This window comes from Crocuta crocuta, unplaced genomic scaffold (genome assembly GCF_008692635.1).
Source record: "Crocuta crocuta isolate KB4526 unplaced genomic scaffold, BGI_CrCroc_1.0 scaffold299, whole genome shotgun sequence".
Taxonomy (NCBI): domain Eukaryota; kingdom Metazoa; phylum Chordata; class Mammalia; order Carnivora; family Hyaenidae; genus Crocuta; species Crocuta crocuta.
The window spans coordinates 2,320,704-2,321,321 of record NW_027532747.1 but is presented as its reverse complement, the minus strand read 5'-3'; the positions used below and the strand labels follow the sequence as shown (position 1 = coordinate 2,321,321).

The window sequence follows — 618 nt, the reverse complement described above, 5'->3', positions numbered from 1 at the left end:
CCGCAGGCCGAACCCCTTCCCCCCAGGCCACACAGGGAGCTCCCTTGCCCCTTGCTTCCGTCTCCAGCCCAGGCCTCTCTCTGCTCCATCGCCCCACGTCCTGCCGTCCACTGGCCTCTCCACCCTGTGGCCCCCCTCACACGCAGGGCGTTCAATGCTGACCCGCCCCCCCCGCCCTCTGCGCTCCCCACCCGGGAGAAAGGCATAGCCACCCTCAGTCCCCCAGTCAGACTCCAAGAGGCCACAGGGACCCCCTCCTCGCCCCTCGCCCCTCAAAGCTGGTCACCAAGTCCCGGTGATGAGCTACTCGGAAGCTTTGGGCATGTCCCCTCCTCAGCCTGGTCCAAGAAGGTGCTGGGCGGGGCGTGCTGGGGTCTGGGCACCATCGCTGCCAACGCCTCCCCCTCCCCTTGGGGCACTGACCCGAGCCCTGCCTGGCCCCCGCCTCAGTCTCCACGTCTGTGATGCAGGCATGTGTGCACGCGCACAAGGGGCACCCAGGCCGTCACGGTGGTCCTCGCGCTACCCCGGGCCATCGGAAGCAGCAGGAGACGGTGCCAGGGACGAGTACCATGTGGGGGGGGGCTTCCAGGCTACTGGAAAGCTGGGGGCCCCAGG

The 618-nt window shown here is 69.1% G+C and overlaps 1 protein-coding gene across 1 annotated transcript in view; it reads right to left on the bottom strand.

Moving 5' to 3' along the window:
* BEGAIN (brain enriched guanylate kinase associated) overlaps nt 1-618 on the bottom strand; it is a 20,367-nt gene that overhangs the window by 15,921 nt on the left and 3,828 nt on the right.